The sequence below is a fragment of the Nicotiana tabacum genome, chromosome 22, assembly GCF_000715075.1.
Source record: "Nicotiana tabacum cultivar K326 chromosome 22, ASM71507v2, whole genome shotgun sequence".
Lineage (NCBI taxonomy): Eukaryota > Viridiplantae > Streptophyta > Magnoliopsida > Solanales > Solanaceae > Nicotiana > Nicotiana tabacum.
This window is the reverse complement of record NC_134101.1, coordinates 102,476,543-102,497,280: the sequence shown is the minus strand read 5'-3', so window position 1 is coordinate 102,497,280 and position 20,738 is coordinate 102,476,543. Positions and strand designations below refer to the sequence as shown.

The 20,738-nt window shown below is 40.0% G+C and overlaps 1 protein-coding gene across 4 annotated transcripts in view; it reads left to right on the top strand.

Annotated features, from left to right (window-relative positions):
• The first annotated feature begins 4,906 nt into the window (after positions 1–4,906).
• LOC107821075 (uncharacterized) overlaps positions 4,907–20,738 on the top strand; it is a 39,830-nt gene continuing 23,998 nt past the window's right edge. For 2 of the 4 annotated variants that reach the window (XM_075244326.1, XM_075244323.1), the window contains exons 1-3: positions 6,796–7,226; positions 7,553–7,702; positions 12,920–12,968. The gene's annotated coding sequence lies outside the window, so the exon portion shown is untranslated. Of the gene's footprint in view, positions 4,970–6,795; positions 7,264–7,552; positions 7,703–12,919; positions 12,969–20,738 lie in introns of those variants that run through there. The other 2 variants (XM_075244325.1, XM_075244324.1) reach the window with 2 other exon arrangements.

The following is a 20,738-nucleotide window of genomic DNA, read 5'->3' as shown; positions in this document are numbered from 1 at the left end:
TTTGCTTTTAGTAAAAAAAACCTTACTTTTAATAAAATATTTGCTTTTAGTAAATTTTGAGCACACAAAATAACTACAATGAGCCCGTTATTTATAGGCGAGATAACACACACATAACGTACTATCTAATGGTGCTATATTTTGCGTGTTAAATATCATGATGTTGACAAGACAATTTTATGTCAGCTGGTCAGCTTTTTCAGTTCGACAGGACAACACACACATCGCGTACTATCTAATGGCGCTATATTTTGCGTGTTAAATATCATGATGTTGACAAGACAACTTTATGTCAGCTGGTCAGCTTTTTGAGTTCGATAAGACAACACGCACATAATAAATATACATATAATTTTATTAAATTATTATTTAAATAAGTAAACTGGGAAAGTACAAATCATAATTAACAAGCATAATTTTATTTCATAAATCTTACAAAATAGACATAACAACTAATTATTACAACATCAACTCATGGGTAGTTAGGTACACTAGAAGAACACCCACCACGAGCTTGATTAGTTTTGCCACCCAAACCAGCTGAATGACATTTACGACAATCGTGTCATGTTTGAAAGCATATACCACATTTGCGCGCATAAACGGTGTCACTAACATCCATTTGGTTCCGTATATGCGTTCTCTTCTGCACTTGTCTTTTATGCAAATAGGACTTGTTCCACACCATTTTAAATAGTTCTGGAGGCCAATAATGCTCAGCACCCACTGGCTGCAACTGACCACTATATGTGTTTAGGTACTTGGAAACACTATATTGTTGATCAACATAGTTGGTCTGCGCATAACCAACACGTTGAAAACACTTGATGGCATATGAGCAAGGCATGTGGTAGATGGACCATTTCCCACAGGAGCATAACTTTGCAGATTCATTTAGGGTATGTACATTATTACCTCGATTATTATGGATAGCGGTGCGAACTTCAAAAACACCTCTTTCGTTATCATACTGCAAAAATGAATGTCAATGTGCTCGCCGTCTGTATTTCTCAAATCTCTTCTTAGGCACTGGCATAAATTCAACACCCCTCTCCATCAATTCTGTTGCAGCTGCAGACCTTCAACAAACTTCTTCGCCATCTGCTTGAACGACATCCGCACCATGGATGTGACGGGCAATCCTCTTGCCGACTTCAATAACCAGTTGAAGGACTCTGACACGTTTGTAGTAAGAATTCCACATCGTCTGCCACCATCCGCATGCAACGTCCACTTTTCAGGGTCATGTCGCATTAACCAATGATAGGCTGCCTCATCTTCTTGCCTGATAGAATCCATATGCCTCCGGAATTTATGTTGTTGGTGATCTGTTGCTGCCATCCACATCAAATCATGTAGATCCTTGTTGGGATGTGCCTTCTGGAAATTGGCCTTAAAGTGCCTCACACAGTAACGGTGGTATGCATAAGGTTCTTGCCATGCAGGCCAGTTCTCCACAGAACTTAATATACCACCGTGCCGATCAGATATTAGACAAATACCTGAACGCTATTTGACAACGTGCTCTTTCAGGTGGTTCAAAAATAGCGTCCATATCTCTGTGCTTCATTGGCACAAACAACAAAAGCTAGAGGAAATATTTGTCCATTAGCATCCACTGCCACGACTATCAATAACTTGATATCGTACTTTCCATAGACATGAGTTCTGTCTATGGATATTACGGGCCGGTAATGTGAAAAACCATCAATTGATGGCTTAAACGCCCATAACACGTAATTGAATATGTATTCTGGTGTTTCTGGACTCTGCTCAAGCTTCCATTCAACAATTGTCCTGAGGTTAAAGTGCTACAGTGCAGCCATGTACTTTGGCAGGGATGCAAATGACTTATCCCAATTACCGCAGACAATTTCAAACGCTCGTTTGCGCCCGAGAAATGCCTTTCTTTTCGTAATGGTATGGCCATATTCCTGGTGGACTGATGTAATGCACTCTTTGACTGTATACCTTATGGACGCTTCGAGGTGCGGAATAAGTATAAGAGAAATCAAGTCAATATCCAAGTTGAAGTGATTCCCGTTGAATGTGTCCATTTCGCATGTGTGGGTGGGAATGTATTTACCCACTTTCCATATACCTGTCTTCTTCTTGGTCGCACGCAACATCCAATTACATGGCCAAAACCACCTGCGACAAACAACCTTGTATACCATCGGACATGACTCCCATACCTGCATCTCACGACACTCTTTTACGTTGTGCATTTTACAAGCCCCTGCTTAAGCGCGCTTTATCAAGAAAAAGCATCCCCTTTGCATGCACTATTGGTCTAGACTCATCCCACATTGCTGTTCGGATTTCATCAAAATCCCTTGTGAGAGCTTCCACATCCAGCACGGTTGGCAAGTTATCAATGTAAGGAATCTCCCTTGAATGAAACGGCACTTCGGACTCGTACACTCTTCGTCTAGGGGGGTCTCTCTTCAAATCAGGTCTTTCCTCCTCATCCTGCTCATCAGCATCCCCACGAAAAAAGGGTGTCTCGTCTCCGGATTCATCGGCATTGTTATCGTAATCACTGTTCTATTCCTCACTCTATGCATCTGCCAGATCCCGATGTAATACGTCGTTTTCGGTCAATTGAGTGAGTACGGGTGGTTCAACTTACTCGTTTTCACTACACAACCAACAAAAATATAAGCTCCTGAATTAATAAATGCTTTCCATATCGCTATATCACTTCACTTACAAGTCGTAATGTGATGAAATTCCATGATGGACGTTTTCAATTAGGTGATGACTACCGGATGTGCCACTTATAAAATTCATATCCGGTCGGTACCCCCTATTAAATATATGAGCGTTAATACAAATTCAATATGCCAAAAATATACATAATTAATACAAATGAAAATTGAAGTTTACCACTCGTCTTGTGAATTATGGAAAGCAGGGTATAAATTATTTTCTCGCTGCTCATTCGCCGGCGGTGATAAGTTTAAATTAAGGAAAACTCTTTCATCCGGAATCTGTCCGGCAAAAACTGCTCCAGAATAACCACCCGATGACTGGGGGTTATCTCTACTATGCACAACCTCGTTTCTTGGAACGTCTTCGACCTTCACGTACATCTCCAACGATTACAAGAAATTTCCGGCATTCGTCTGGAGTCCTCAGAAAATCACTCAAAGTTTTATCATCGTCGATGTTAAATTCCGAGTAAAAAGCAACCTCTTGCGGAGTGACAGAATACAGATATCTTCCGGTTACTTTAAGTATCACTGAACGTTTCCTCACACTCATTTTTTGCATAACAACGATATCAATTTATCGTACTCTATTGTAAGTGGCAATTTAACATGACATTGAGTAGGTAAACTGTAGCCCACAGAGTTATTCTCCATCACAACCTCACCCCCCCTAATATAATGAAACTCTTATTCTATGCTCTTCAGACATAATGAAAAAATGTTGGAGAATTTAACACCAATAAATGTTTCAACAAGAGTTAAAATTTTTTTTGAATGAATTTCTATACAATCCTAACCTCTTTATATAAGAAATGGCTAGCCGATTTTTTTTTTTTATATATATATAGCGCCCAAAAAGTTGGCACTATACGCTTTTGAATTATTGAAGTTAGGAATTGTTGGTGGGGCCAGGAAAAAGGAGTATAGCGCCAAAATACCAAGCGCTATATATAAAACTTATGTATAACACCAGGTATTGTGGCGCTATACCTGGGCGTGTCAGCTTTTCAGTACAGCGCCACAATACTTGGCGCTATACAGTAACGACACAGTTAACGTTACTGTATAGCGCCAAGTATTATAGCGCTATACATAAAAATATCACTTTTTTCCCACCTATTTATGTATTTTGAGTCCAAAAGAACCACAATTGGGTTCCGGACTCAAGTAAACGGACCACTTGTGAACTTCCCAATAATTGACATCTAATAAGTGGTTCCATGCCTTTCTTTCCGGGCAATAGGTAGCAGCTTTTTGTCCAACATCACTTAACCATCAACTATACCTCAATTCCAATTACTCGGGATTAGCTATATGAATTGTTATATCTATTTAAGGTGCATTTTATTTGTTAACAGTGTCCCTAAAATGGCAGTTTTTCATCTCCAAAATGTAACTATGATGTAAGGCTGCTTCTGTTTTGATGGATATCTTTTCATCAACTTCTCCTCTTGTATTTGAACTGTTAAATGTGAGCAGTAGAAATCCTTTGAAGCTTTTATTATTACCGTGCTAAGTCTAAATCGTTCTATAAAAATTGGACAATAGCATCAATAGCATTCTCAAGTCTTAACTTATTTTCCATCTAAAGTCGAGCCATACTTTTATTTGATATGTTTTATGTGATGTGCAGATGAAATATGTTTTATTTGCGGCAAAACTGGATTCAATTCCAATTAAAGAAAATGAAAAACCTGCACAGACGACCCTCCCCTCCAAATCCCACCCCCCCCTTTCCTACTAAAAAGTAGAACCAATGGTTCAACATGATTGTGTGCTCTATATAGTTATTTAAAAATTTCTTATTTAGTTTTAGTTTTCTTTTCCACTTGGGAAATTTGCCTTTGACTTAGATCTGTATTAGATTTTGGAAGAGTTAGCCAGCCCTTTTAATGGGCTCATACACACTTATTTATATTACAAGGTCAAATCAATGTGGCGTTCTGATTGTATACTTTATGCTTCATTTGTTTATGTTTTCTAATGAGATGTCACCAATACTGATATAGGTGAACCGTTCAAGAAGGCTTGAGAAAGATGTTCCGCAATACTTCATAAGTATAGAGTTGAATAATGTGGTTTGTACAGGATATTTCCTATCATTTTAAAGAATTTCATTTGTAATTCAGTATCACAGTAACATAGTTGTTGATCTCCTTTTTCATTGCGCATTAGGTTGTTTCTCTGGATGAGATTCAAATACAACAAATCTTGAGCATTTGTGACTATTTGGTGACATGTCAATTGAGAGAGAAGTAAGATGTCACCATTCGCCTCGTATATTTTTTAGTTAATATCTGTTCATTGAAGAGCTCAATAATTTTATCTTGAACTATTTCATTTTCACTCTTTGAATTGAGACATTTACTTTATTTTTGTTATGTGAGAAAGCACGGGAGAAAATATTATTATTAATGTATTGACAATGATACAATGAGTCATATATATATATAATACATGTTCTACTCCTACTACATATGGGATTAGGGTTATTTACATGTAACTATTTAACTACCAAACTAACACTCCCTTAAGCCGATGTATATAAATCATATGTACCGAGCTTGTTACATATATAACTAATATGAGGACCAGTAAGGAACTTGGTGAAAATATCAGCAAACTTATCATTCGACTTCACAAATTTTGTAGCAATATCTCCTGAGAGTATCTTTCCTCTAATGAAGTGACAATCAATCTCAATGTGTTTAGTCCTCTGGACCTCTCTGAAACACCGGATTTGACGCAATATGAAGGGCAGCTTGATTATCACACACAAGTTCTATATGGCTGATGTCACCAAATTTCAACTCCTTGAGCAATTGTTTGATCCAAATTAGCTCACATGTTACCATAGCCATTGCTTGATATTCTGCTTCTGCACTAGACCGAGCAACTACATTCTGTTTCTTGCTCTTCCAAGACACCAAATTGCCTCCTATTAAAACACAATATCCAGAAGTAGAACGTCTATCAGAAGGTGATCCTACCCAATCAACATTTGAGTATCCAACGATCTGCTCATGGCCTCGATCCTCAAAAAATAACCCTTTGCCTAGAGCCGATTTTATATACCGAAGAATGCGGACAACTGCATCCCAATGACTATCACAGGGAGAATCTATAAACTGACTTACAAGGAAATGTCAAGTCTAGTCACTGTGAGATAATTTAATTTACCAATCAACCGCATATATCTTGCAAGATCGCTAAGCGGCTCCCCCTGTCCTAGTAGAAGTTAGAATTTGCATCCATCGGAGTGTCAATCGGTCTACAACCTATCATTCATGTCTCCTCCTCCTCGTATATTCTCCATAGTTTGAGATGCCCGATTTTTCACTATTTGAGATGCAAAAACAGATGAGTCAAGTGTCTTGGATGAGATCATTGGGTGACTTGGTGCTGCAGCAAAGCGAAGTAATCGAGAGAATAATTCATCAACCGTGGGGACCGTCTGATTTTTCACTGTTTGGGATGCAAAAACAGAGGAGTCAAGTGTCTTGGATGAGATCATTGGGTGACTTGGTGCTGCAACAAAGCGAAGTAATCGAGAGAATAATTCATCAACTGTGGGTACCGTCTGACTAGCCAAAATCTGGTCACATACTGAATCTAGGTCATTAAGGAGTCCAACAAGTGTAAGAACTAGAAACATCTTTTGTCGTTGCTCTTGTTGCTTTTCAATACTAGCAGAAACTGGCATCAACTTCTCAAATTCTTCCATGTCTGCTTGTACTTATCCCAAGTAAGTAGACATATCCAATTCCCGTTTCTTCAAGCTTGTCATTCGCGATATTACATCGTAAAAACGAGATATGTCATTAGTGTATAAAGTACGAGCCTTTTCCCAAACTAAATAACATATCCGGAAATGGATGGAACAAGGGCATCAACTTGGAATCAATAGATCGCCACATGATACTACATACCTGAGCATTGACCTTTTCCCAAAGTGTTTTGGCCTTTTTATCACCGTCGCTAGCCCTTTTTGTTAAATGATCTTGAACTCCTTGGCTTTTACACCACAACTCGACAAATTAAGTCCAAGCTACGTTTGAACTTCCCATTAAAGGATTTGAGGTAATCATAATACCATAACTTCCAAAACCGTGCTTTTAGACCCAAATACATCAGCACCCAAAGATATTGTTGGATTGAAAAGAGGTCTAGCAAATTAGCACCAAATAAAATAAAGAAAACTCTAGTTGCCGGAGAGCTGTCGGAAAAAATACTGTAATTGTCGGAAAATTTTCAAAGTGCTCGGAATCAAAAAAGAAAATTACAGGTAGACTCGGAATTATTGGGCGATCCAACTGTTCTAAAGAAGGGTTTTGAAAAGATGGCCGGAAAGAGCTCCACGGGCCTGCGCGTAGGGTAGATCTTGCCGAAAAAAATGTCTCCGATTGGCGTGTGGCAGTGCGTGAGTCGTCGGCTGACGGAGGTGTTTGCTGGGTTTTGGTCGCCGGAAGTTTCTAACCATTACATCAATAGAGTCCTGTTGTGCTTTCTCAGGTTTCTCATTCCCTAGCCCCCTTCCTTTTCATTGCATGTGAGTCACTTGACTATCTACGGTAGCATCTCTACTCCTTATTACCTTGCCAAATGAAATTCCTCCTCAGTGCATCAATTCTCATCGGCATGCCACAAAGAGACGTTATATATGTAGGAAGAGCATTCAGACCACTATTAACCAGGACAACACCCCCCCCGCAAAAAAAAATATTATATAGAATTGCCTTTCCACCTAATCTTTTTACTATTTGAGTAAACATCCATCAGAAAATCGTTTACCCTTTCTAAATTTTTTGATGTTCGGTTTTGTTGTCCTTGCATTGTAGGTACGGACGGTTTCGTCCTTGGTGGAGTCCTTTAGGTAAAAAGCTTAAAGGCTGGCAAATAGCATGGTGGCAGTATGCACAGCAATCTGTTTTACTGGACGTTCAACAGAGGTTGATGAGAACTTCTTGGAAGTACCTTGGAGAGAGGCTGTAACTTCCCCCCCAACCAATATGGGAAAATCATTAGGAGCTCTTTCTTTGTTGTTTTGTTCATTAGATATCAGTCTAGTACAGTCAACTATTTGGCATTTCAATTCTTCATACTCGTTTAAGTTTCATGTTCATTTGCACTTCGTCAATGTTGAAATTCAAATTCTCACGCTACTGATTATTAAAAAAGAAAGCTTATTTACCAGCTTATGGAATTTTGATGATATTTGATAACTTGGCCCGTCTTTTCGTCTTGGCATACCATGTGCTACCCGTGTTGGATGGACTAGGGTATATCATCTATTTTCCAAATGACATACACTATCCAGAAATTAAATATGCTAATGTATGATAGAAAATCCACAACCAATGATACACCCTCGTCTGTGAGAATGATGTAGCATTCTAAGAGTTCTCTTGTTATTTAGCAGTAACGATTCTACCTAGTGGTTAATCCTTTAGGCAGTTCCCTAAACTTTGATATTCATCTCTGTTCCATTTTTCCTTTCTATTTGTGGTTCTATGGTTGGGGGAAATGAGATAGAATCATAGTATAACGTGTCTTTACCCATATCTAGTACTTGAGCCCTTTTTATCTCCATTCTCCTTGTTGTTGTAATGTGTTATCCACTATTTTATTTGTGTAATACTCCCTCCGGTCCACAATAAGTGACCAATTTGCTTTTTCATTTTGGTCCAAAATAAGTGTCCATTTATATAATCAAGAAAGAGTTCAATTTGTTTTTACAAAATTACCCTTATGTACATATCCCTATAAAGTTTTCTTACTCCTCACATTAAATATTTAATTAAGAGTAGTTTAGTCATACTAGGTATTTTTTGTATAAAATTTAGTATTTTCTTAATGGGCGTGTCAAAAATAAATTGGTCACTTATTGTGGACCGGAGGGAGTATTCATCAATGCTTTCTATGGACAAAAGAATATGTTTTAGAAATTCTTTGATACCTGTTGAGTCCCAAATCGGCTCAAGATGGGTAACTTGGACTCCTTATATGGTCTCGGGCAATTCTCAGCTCATGAGTTAGCTTTTGGGGTTGACTTAAGCCTAATGTCCATTCATCATGGTATCAGAGGCAGACCCATCTTATTATTTACCCGATGTTGGGCTCCCATCTTATATTATCCACGCTCCAAATGTCCAGTCCTAGGCATGCGGGAGGGGGTGGTGGTGGTTAAGTCCCACATCGGCTCAAGATGAGCAACTTGGACTCCTTATATGGTCTTGAGCAATCATCACCTCATGAGCTAGTTTTTGGGGTTGAGTTAGGTCCAATGTCTATTCATCAATACCTTGTAGGTTGTTCGTTTTTTTGGGAAGTCTTGCTATGTGATTCCTGAGGATGCATATACCGCTACTAGTATGTTTTTGGAATTATTGTTGTCTGATCCCTAAGAATGCATATACTATGACTACGATGACTATGACTTTTTTTTTTTTTGGGGGGGGGGGGGGGGGTTCTTTCTTTTCATGAGCGTGGAGCATGGCCAACGAGAGGAGGGGGTGGGAGTTGGGATTAAGAAGGCACGTTTACTCCTTTTCCCTTTTCGTCACCCTTTAGAAGTGGATTATGGTTTGGTAGACTAACAATTATTTCACTCCTTAACCCCTTATGCTGTTACTACCACTGCTGCTTATAATATTGTTTCATCTTCTTATTCCCTTATTTCTAGTTTAACACTATATTTAGATAGATTTTTGCTCCGAGTGTTGTTTTTATTTCGAATTTGGGGTGGGAGAGGGGGTTAAAAATAATAAAACGTTCGATTGGTTTCTACCTATGAGAGGATTGTGGAGGGGATCTGAATTCCCCATTCACGGGATAGTTCTATCCCACGGGTTTTTTTTTTTTTTTGGGGGGGGGGGCGTGTTTACCCCTTCACCCGTTCCCCATTCGTGGGATAGTTCTGCTTGAAAGTGCTGCCAAAAGTTGGATATTAATCCACTTGGTCTGTCACATTTTAGGATCAAAACTTCTTGTTTCTAAAGTCGAATCACATCATCGACTTGTTCTTTTTATTCAGGTTACGGAAGTGCATATATTTCTACTTTGTAATATGTGACTTTTGATTATATGATGCATGAAGAAAGGGAACAACAAGTTACTTCTCAACGTGTTATACATCTAACAGTAAAATCTGACTCTTTTGTCAACTTTTTCGTTCAAATTTCATTAATGCAAATTCTTATTGCTATTGTCTGTTTAATTTTGTCAGTTAAAGTAATAGTTGTATCAATCACGATATAGGATATACAAGTGGTAAACAAAAGATTAGAGAACCTACACAAAATATGATTCTCCCATAATAGCACTCAATAGTCTACGCTAGCAGGTGAAATATGGCTTGTTGACTGCTTAGTGCTGATAAGTAATCAAGAAATGTGGCAAAGGGGAATGATGTTGTAAAATTTGGAAAAAACCGAAACAAAATATTATCAAAGAATCCAGGGAAGAAGGAAACATTAACTGTGCATGGTCGTGGCTTTACTGCAGGCACAAATGGTGTAACTTCAACTTTTTCACATATTCTTTTGCAGTGATGGTATCTTTCTTTTTCTGATGTGGAAGTGAAGCATTTGATGTTTCTTTAGTTGATTCTGCTGGTATTTCAAGCAGTGCCTTGATTACTTATAAATTTGTGACATGTTATATGTAACCATAACAAAGTTCAGCGTATTCATATTTTGATAGGAATTTTTTAATGAAAATTGTAATCTTACCATCTAGACTCTTTGGCTCTTGTTAGGTGCATGATATGTATCTTCTACAGTTTGGCATGGAATGCTGGAGAAATTAAAAAAATAAAAATCGTTTAGCTCGAGTAGACAATATTTTTTGGCAGGAGTCAGAGTGATTCTTATAAATTCCTACCTTTAATGTGTCTTTTAATTGAGTAAAAGTTAAAATGAAACTGGATAGAATTAAAAGGGTCTGCTATAGAGTCAATCTTGACAGGGAACTTGTGGGATGGAATTGGACAAGGTTATAAAGGAAGAAGGCCATGTTTGTATAATAGATTATTATTGAAGTAGTTGTGGAAGCCATAATACAGGTGAAATATGGCATGCCTGCTACTTGGTGCACTGACCATTTCCTTTATCTTCTTTCGCCCAGTATCCTCTTATCTTCTGTGACTGATATGGACACAGTTAAGGAAAATAATTCGTAGTAAAGGCAATATACACCTGGACCATAAAAACCCGTGCTCAAAATATTTTGATTTTCGAGCACAGGTTTGTGGGTAAAAAAAATTAAATGGATTCAAGTAGAGTTTCAGCATCATTATGAATGAACACGCGGTAGAAAAATTACATCAATCCATTGAAATATGCTACAAGTGAATATTTGCGACAAGAAATGAATCCTAATTTTAAGATGACTGACCTTTTTAATCCAGTTCGTATAATGTCTTTCTCGGGAGCTAGAGGAAATGTGTCTCGGGTACATCAATTAGTAGGTATATTTTGGTGTTTTTCATAAGAAGTTTTAAAGTGGGTAGAGGATGGGGTGTCTTTCATAGAGATATATATATTTGTAGTTTCTCTACTTTTTGGTATACCACTTGTATAGGGGATTTTCCTCCCTTTATTCAGTGAAATTATGTTTTACTTGATAAAAAAGGATGAAGTTTTGAAGTGGAAAATGGTAGAAAGGTAATAATTTTATGATATGCTCTTCAATGTAAAACTGGTGGATGGGAGATAACTTTTAGGAGGGATTACCTAGATTTGGAGATGGATAGTATGGTTCAGCTCTTCAGCAAACTGGAAGGGAGCAGACTGTATAAATCCTACATACATCTGATTAGTAATCTTTGGCTTTCAAAGATCATTGGAAAAGAGTGCCTAAGAAGGTGGCACATACGAGGGATTACCAAGATTTGGAGATTGATAGTATGGTTCAGCTCCTCAGCAAATCTGGAAGGGAGCTATCTGTACAAAATTCTACCTACATCTGACAGCCCTAGTACTCTTTGGCCGAAGATCATTGGAAAAGAGTGCCTAAGAAGGTGGCATATTTTACCATGATTTCAACTTTGAGATATATCTTTACATAACACGATTTAAGTGCTTCGTGTGTTAAAAGGAAAGGAAGCAGTTTTGATGCAGCTGTACCAATGTACAGCTTAAAATATACATGTTCATATTTTTTGGCGTTATGGAGTAACATGATAGATGTATATGGATTGACATTTTTAGAGTTATTAGCTCACTACAGGATTTCAGGGGAATCCTTATACGGTCTTTGGTAGTAATTTCACTCCTTAACAACATCGGCCATTAAGGGATATGAAGGTCTCTTTATGTGGGAAATTCTCATCCATGAGCGGGCTTTTACGGTTGAGTTAGGCTCAAGGTCCATTTCTTTATTCTCATCCATGAGCAAGCTTTTAGGGTTGAGTTCGGCCCATTTCTTTATCATGTACATACTCAGTATTCTCTTGGTGCGCTTTATCTTGTGAAAGCATAAGAAAAGAGGGCACTTCTTTTTTCCAGTCCGGGAAGTGATGTAGTGCAGAGGGAGGAAAAAGTTACTGTTGAATGTGTTACTGTTTATGCTGCACTCTGATCTTTAGCTACTTTCTTTTACTTGGTAATTTTAGAGTCTTATTGCTGTTATCTGATTAGTTTCTTAGTTCTTAGGGTTTGTTTCTTAGTTGTTTTGACTTATCTTATTTTGTTTTAATAAGCTTTTGATTGAGAAAATTGGGGATCTTACCTTGTTTAGGGCTATAGCTCTAGATTCTTCTCTTATGGATACAATTTTGGAGCATGCAACCTTTATTATTGAAGATATTTTGCTTTTAGGCTTTCATGTTTTTTTCCTCAATAAGCATTAGGTTAGCTTAAAAGGATTTTCCATGATTTCCCTTTAAAGAGCTAGTTGCTTTGAAGTGATTTGGCGTAAAACTGCTTCCTGCCATGCCTTTGCTTCATCAATATAGCAGTCCCATTTACTAATGTAGTGTGCCGACTATAAAGAAAATGGATTGTCCTTAACTCAACCCAAAAGTTAGATCATGAAATGAGAATTGTCTTAAATCATACAAGAAGACAACAACTCATTCCCTTACTAACGTGGGACACTCAACAGCAATTATTCATAAATGATGAGACATTTGCCTTTTCCCTTTTAACCATATGTTAAAATTTGATACAATTTTGGAAGTAATTGTACTTAATTTGTCATGCTAGAAATCGCCGCCGGAAGTATGTGAACTTTGTATGCCTTCGACAAGATCAGGTTAGTGACTTCCAATCTAGTTGCCTATCAGTTTCTTTTTTTGTTTTTTCTCTTTTGATATACCCGTGTTATGCTAATTTCTTTAGTGTTTAAACTTCTCGCATTAAAGGGGAAATTCATTAGGAGAGAGATTAAGAAATCCCGAGAATTCTATGAGTGAAAAGAGTTGAAGAACAAGGAATATCTCATATACTCCCATGGAGATGTGCCCAAAGAATTGTATGTCTGATTGCTTGTGGTGTTTGTATCCCACATATTCCATGTTCTGCTTTTTCAGCCTTTTCTGAATGCATTTGCACTTCTTCATCACGATAAAAACTGGCATTGTTTTCCCTGCAATTATAGACCAACACCTGACATAAGAATCTCATTCTTCTACTATTCAGGATTAACATGAGCTTAGCTGTGAACCTTGTGTCCCCTAATGGCAAGAATAATACAACAATACTTGAGAATGTCTGGAAAAAGGATACTGGAGAAATTTTTCAAGATGGGAAATGTATCTTAACTCTCTCATGACGACGAGGAAACGGTTAGCATGGACATAGAAAGCTCTCCTGGATCCTCCATACTAAGTAGGCGTTTTTTTAAGCAATCCACTAGGCAAGTAAGTGCCTAGGGCTAGTTTTTATATATATCAAAATAATGAAACAAATGTCATGTAGTGTTACAAAGTGTAAATAATAGCTAATGAAAATTACATATACCCTAATATCAAAGTTGAATAGGGTATTCAACAATGATAGTACACCTTGTGAAACTAAATATATTATGGAAATCCATACAAAACCTAGCCCATGAAGTATTTCTCCTTTGTAGCATATAGGCCTCCTCCGCAAAATGCAAGTTTGGCCACTTTTCTGTTGCAAATATGTGCACTGCCTTGGTGAAATAGCCTTTGGTGAATCAGCTCTTGTAATCCTTTTGACTCCATTAGTACATTGTCCAGTCCATTCCCAAGTTGCTCCACAAGATGTCATTCCAGTAGTTCTCGCATTTAAAAAATTACCTGAAGCTCGCAAAATTTTAATCAAGTGCACTGCCCAGAAAATTGCAAGTACACTGTTTTTTCGATCGATTTTGCGTGTCTTCCCTCTGCTATGAGCTATCTGTTGAAGTCTTTGCATGCCTTCCATCTTGTGTTGTCCTTGTACCATGCTGCATCAAGGTTTTAGCCCATGTTCTACCCACTGTGCCCGAAATGTTATGCCAAATGAGCCTTACCGCACGTACTTTCCAGCATTGTTCAACTGCCCTGATTTTGCATCCATGTTCGTGTGCCTGCCTTGTGAATCCTGTTGAGATCTTTGCATGTTTTGGCTTCTGAGCTGTTCTATTAGGGTGCTGCATTGAGATTTTCATCCACAACGGATCCATTTTGTCCAGAAATCTTTGCCAAAGCCCGCGTCTTGAATTGCCTAACCACTGTTTTTTCCAATTGTCTTTCCTTTCCATGCTTGTGCTTGCCATCACTCCTCCTTCAAGGGAATGAGCACATAGTGTTAATACCACCGATAGAAGTCGTAGTAATTGGCAAGGCATGTGTACACTAACGTTTCCTGCAAAAAAAAAACCATGTTAGTAAAAAACAGCATCACCATGCCCGCGCCCATAAGGATTTGCGCATGGCAATTGGCTGAGTGATTTCCTTTAGAAACAAGGTCTTCTGCCTTGATCTTTGCCTGACTCCCTGTATGTGCTGTTGGTCTACACGAGTGCATTGGATTTTTGATGTACGACCCATTACTTCCACACGTCTGCTTACTGATTTTTGCTACGCACCAGTGTTGTACATTGTTGAACCAGTACATTTTGGTGATGTGTGCGTGTGATTTCCTTTGTTGCTCTGATTGAAAACTTATATGCCTCCTTTCCTGTGCCTTAGAGGTGTTGATCTTCATTTGTGTATCTTCCCATAACACCTCATTTGTTCCTGAATTTGTTAGCCAAAAGTATCTGCTTAACACAAAAAATCTGGGCAGTATCATACCCCTTCTCGCTTCTATGCTTATGCCTATCTTGAATTCCCTTCCAGTGGAATGAGTACCAAGTACTAATACCACCAACTGGAAGTTCCTCAAAGGATAGGGCATAGAGACAGTACCTTCTCCTGCAAAAAAGAAAACAGTGTTAGTGAAAAGTATCATCACCATGCTCTCTTCCATAAGGATTTGAGCATGGTGATATGTCATATGAGCTCCAGAGATCTCCTTCCCATTGACCCCCTTTCTGTCCTTAATTCTTTGCTACCTTTACTCGTATATATGGGCATTGCATCTTATCTTCATTCACCAATCTCCTGCCCTGTGAATCTAGCTGCCAAAAGTCATGGCATTCGATTGTCCCAACATCAATAGCATAATTTGCAAGGTGATCAACCAGTTTGTTCCCTTCTCTATAGATGTGTGTCACCTTGGTTATACACCCTTCCATCAGTTGCCTAATCTCCTCCACTTGTTCAACTATACACCAGGGTGGCTTCCATGAACCCTCTATTATGTTCTTCAACAGCATTGAATCTGTTTCCAGCCATATATGCGAGTAGTTTTGCAACCTGCAGTATCTCATTGATTCCACAATTGCTAGTGCTTCTGCTTCTGTATTCGTGCCTTCAGTGATCTCCCTTCCCATTGCATATCTGATCTCTCCTTCTTCATCCCTAACACAAAATCCAATTGCACTCCTTCAAGGATTTCCTTTCGATGCACCATCAGTATTTACCTTAATCCAGCCCTCTATTGGTTGTTCCCAGATCACCTTTTGATACTTCAGTTTTGGAGTGTAATTTTCCATCATAGTTAGCAGGTCCTGCCACTTGTGAGGAACATTTAGACCAGGTTTTCTGATTTGGACAAGGCATTGCAATGCTGTGGACACCTGGTATATCACTCTGCTAACAGATACTGGCTCTCCATATTTTAAGCTATTCCTTCTCTTCCACAATTCCCATACAATACAAGAAGGCAAGGCTTGCATGATTGGTTTAATTCTAGTAATTACCTGGGCATTCCAGCACTTGGTAATAGCTTGATGCATGGACAGTCCACTTAAAGCTATTCCTGCCCTCGATAAAAAATACTTCCAAGTTGTCTTTGCAGTTTTAGAAGTAAAAAACAGATGCACCAGAGACTCCTGCTTAGGTTCAGCACAACACCAACACCTAGATGGCATAAAATACCCCAACCTTCGCATGAAATCATCAAGAGGTAATTTAGCTTTCCACACCTTCCACGTAAAGAAAGCTATTTTGAATGGTAATCCTTTTACCCAAATCATCTTATAAGCAATCCTAGGATCATCTCTTCTTCTTAAGTATTCCCATGCTGATTTTATACTAAAATGGCCCCTGGTTTCAAGCATCCAGTAGGGAGTACAATGACATTATAGATCACTGGTGGTCGAATTTCCTTCACTATGTGCAGTGCAAACTCCTCAGGCAGTACCTCCAATAACCTGTCAACATTCCAAACACCTTACTCCACCATATCATACACATTATGAATGTTTTCATCTATTCCAAAATCGAGAGGAACAAGGAAATACAAAGCTCCTAAACCAGTCCAGTTGTCGAACCAAAAAAGTGAGGATCCCATCTTTGGATGCCAAGTGATGTGATGCTCGATTATATCTCTACACTCCAACATTTTCCTCCACACGTGTGATCCATTTCTCCATGGAACTACTACTGCATTGAGCTTCTTGCAGTACTTTTGACTCATAAAAGAGCTCCAAAAACTTGGTTTTGTTCTGAAATTCCAGAATAATTTGCAGAAAAGTGCCTTAGTCACATCATGCAAAGATCCGAATCCAATTCCCCCTTCATCACATGGCATACATAGGGTGTTCCATGAAGCCCAATGCCTACTGTTACCTCCCACAGAGTTGCTCCAAAAGAATACACAGTTGGGTATGATCGGATTATGTGGTGCTGTCACGAAGCAAGCTATCCAACCTACCGAGAATGGCAATCAGTACGTGGATCTCACCATCAACAACAAGCCCGCTCGTGCAATGGTGGATACTGGAGCAACTCATAATTTCGTGACTGAGGCTGCCGCAAAGAGATTAGAATTGAAGCTTGCTCCAACCAACTCTCGCGTCAAGACCGTGAATACCGAGATACAGAATGCTCGTGGGGTAGCTAATGGAGTTGGTGTCAAATTGGGAACTTGGAAAGGTATGACAAACTTTACCGTAACCGCTATGGATATCTTTGACATCATACTGGGGAAAGAGTTCTTTAGACATTGTCATAATTTAATCGACCCCTACCTCCAACGTCTCTTGGTTATGGAGCGAGAAGGAGCTTGCATGGTACCTACAGTGACTATGCCACACAGATAGATCCAAGCACAACTCTCAGCTATGCAGGTTGTCAAGGGGATCAAGAAGGGGGAGCCGACGTTCGTGGCAATCATTGCAAGTCTAGAGGAAGACAAAAATTTTCAAGAGACAGTGCCGCCTTGCATAGAGAAGTTGCTTAAGGAAAACAAAGATGTCATGCCCGAGGAGTTGCCTAAGCACTTGCCGCCCAGGCGAGAGGTGGATCACAAGATTGAGTTGGAGTCGGGGCTAAGCCACCCGCATTTGCCCCATATCGTATGGCACCTCCCGAGCTAGAGGAGCTCAGGAAACAATTGAAGGAGCTGCTAGATGCTGGTCACATTCGCCCATCAAAGGCACCTTTTGGCGCACCAGTATTGTTCTAGAAGAAGAAGGATGGATCGTTGCGTTTATGCATAGACTACCGAGCACTTAATAAGGTCACCGTGAAGAATAAGTACCCGATCCCGCTCATTGCTGACTTGTTCGATAGACTTGGGCAAGCCAAGTACTTTACCAAGGTGGATTTTCGAAAGGGCTACTACCAGGTTCGCATTGTGGAAGGGGATGAGCCAAAGACAGCATGTGTGACGAGATATGGAGCCTTTGAGTGGTTGGTGATGCCCTTCGGCTTAACCAATGCACCGACCACATTTTGCACCCTTATGAACAAGATTTTCCATCCCTACCTTGATCATTTCGTGGTAGTCTACCTAGATGACATAGTCATCTACAACAATAACTTGGAGGAACACATGGAGCACTTAAGGAAGGTTTTCCAAGTCTTGCGGGAGAACGAGCTATACATCAAGAGAGAGAAGTGCGAGTTTACACAATCAAAGGTGCACTTCTTGGGCCATGTCATTAGCAATGGCGAGCTACGCATGGACGATGCTAAGGTACGTGCTATCCAGGAGTGGGAGGCACCCATAAAGGTAACTGAGTTGAGATCCTTCCTTGGACTTGTTAACTACTATCGTCAGTTCATCAGTGGATACTCAGCAAAGGCCGCACCATTGACTGAGTTGCTAAAGAAGAACAAGCCATGGGTTTGGACGGAGCATTGTCAAAAGGCGTTTGAAGGCCTTAAGGCAGCTGTAATAGAGGAGCCAGTCTTGGCATTACCTGACTTTGCCAAGACTTTTGAGGTGCACACAGATGCCTTAGACTTTGCCATTGGGGGTGTCCTGATGCAGGATAAGCATCCCATAGCATTTGAGAGCCGCAAGTTAAATGAGACGGAGCGGCGTTACATGGTACAAGAGAAGGAAATGACTGCCATTGTGCATTGCCTTCGTAGACATTATCTGCTCGGGTCGAGGTTCGTGGTCAAGACTGATAATGTGGCTACTAGCTACTTTCAGACATAGAAGAAGCTCACACCAAAGCAGGCTAGGTGGCAGGATTTCTTGGCCGAGTTTGATTATGCGATGGTGTATAAGCCGGGCAAAGGTAACGTTGTATCCGATGCCTTGAGCCGGAAAGTCGAGCTTGCTGCAATCACTTCAGCGAGATGGGATATTCGGGAGGCTATAAAAGAAGGCATGCAACATGATCCAGTAGCCAAACAACTTATCGAGTTAGCCAACCAGGGCAAGACGAGACGTTTTTGTGTAGAAAACGGCATATTGCTTACAACGGGTCGGCAGGTCTACGTGCCTAAGTTTGTAGACATTAGACGGCGAATCATAAGGGAAAGTCATGATACAATGTGGGCTGGTCATCCAGGACAACGTCGCACCAGGGCCTTGGTTGAGTCAGTCTACTATTGGCCACGCATGCGAGATGATATAGAATGTTATGTGCAGACTTGTCTTGTATGTCAGCAGGACAAGGTTGAGCAACAACAGCCCGGAGGACTTTTGGAGCCACTACCAGTTGCAGAGCGTCCATGGGAGAGCGTGACTATGGACTTTATCACTTGCCTACCAAGGTCCGACGGTTATGGTACAATTATGGTGGTCGTGGATAGATTTTCCAAATATGCCACCTTCATGCCCGCCTCACCAGGTTGCGCAGCCAAGGAAGTCGCCAAGCTATTCTTTAAGAACGTGGTGAAGTATTGGGGCTTACCAAGGCATATAATCAGTGATCGAGACCCCCATTTTACTGGAAACTTTTGGAGAGAGTTGTTTGATATACTTGGTACGGAGCTGCACTTTTCTACTAGTTTCCACCCACAGACGGATGGACAAACGGAACGAGTCAATGCCTTACTAGAATGCTACTTGAGGCATTATGTAAGCGCGCATCAGAAAGATTGGGCAAGGCTCATAGATATCGCCCAATTCTCTTATAACTTGCAGCGGTGTGAGTCCACGGGACGGACACTATTTGAGCTAGCCACAGGCCAACAACCACAAACTCCACATTCCTTACCAGCCGCGTTCGAGGGAAAGAGTTTGGGGGCAGGTCAGACCGTTAGAGGTGGAGGCCAGCTAGTTAGAGGCCGTCCCTACTTGGATAAGGCAGCTAAGAAGATGAAGAAGTTTGCGGACCGTAAGCGGCGTCCCACATACTATAGAGTTGGGGACATGGTCATGGTGAAGTTTAACCCAAGACAGTTCAAGGCACTACGGGGCATGCATCAGAATCTGATTCGCAAGTATGAGGGGCCATTTAAGATCGTCGCCAAGGTAGGCAAGATCTCATACAAGCTTGACATGCCATCGTATCTTAAGATCTACCATGTCTTCCATGCCAGCATGCTTAAGCCATATCATGAAGATAAGGATGATCCGAGTAGGGGCCAATCAAGTCGGGCGCCAATGACTATCACCGCCTCGCATGATCGGGAGATTGAGGCTATCATAGATTACCAGGCCAGGCGAAAACAAGGGCAAAAAGCCACCGCTATGTTCCTCCTCCATTGGAAAGGGAAATCACCGGAGAAGGCCACGTGGGAACGATATGAAAACTTGTGGCAATTCAAAGATAAGATCCGAGAGTTTATGTAGCAGCATTGCGCCGCGATCGTCGCAATATTGGCTGGGGAGAGTGTGATGACCCGCCATATCATCATGCCACATAGGCGCCATTTGGCATATATTAATGCCATGTGGAATCTTACATAAGAAGAAGGCTAGCATTTGTGAGAAGATTCTAGAGAGGTATGGATATTTCCTTAGGAAGAACCTAGATCCTTATGGATTTGCTAGGAAATTCCTTGGAATCTTCTAGGCTTGTAGAGAATTCTAGAAAAAGCCCTTATCTTGTAAATATCAAGAACTTGTGTAATAATTAATATTTACACACTAGCCCGTAGGAGACTAGTATATAAAGGGGGCCATTCATTTGTAATTCATCAAGCAAACAATTCAAGTTCTCTCTAATACAAAGCTTCCTTTAACAATTCTTTTGTGTTCTTTCTTCCATTCTCTTAGATCTTGAGTGTAGTAAGACTGACTTGACATAGCAAGAACGTGAGCAAGTTGTGCAATATCGTGA